Raw genomic sequence first — 213 nt, forward strand, 5'->3', positions numbered from 1 at the left:
CCGTGGGAAAAGAAGGAGAATAGAAGAATAAATGGGGAAAAAAAACAACCCGGACCCACCAACGGACCCCTCGTGTTTCAGCTCCTCGAGGGAGGGAAGCCAGGCGGCTCCTCCGCAAAGGGCAGGACGCGGCCGAACCGGGGAAGGGAAGGAAAAAATATGTATAGAAAATGGTTCGTGGGGTGGTTTTTTTGGTTTGGGTTTTTTTTTTTA

Source organism: Apaloderma vittatum, unplaced genomic scaffold (assembly GCF_000703405.1).
Source record: "Apaloderma vittatum isolate BGI_N311 unplaced genomic scaffold, ASM70340v1 scaffold20946, whole genome shotgun sequence".
NCBI lineage: Eukaryota > Metazoa > Chordata > Aves > Trogoniformes > Trogonidae > Apaloderma > Apaloderma vittatum.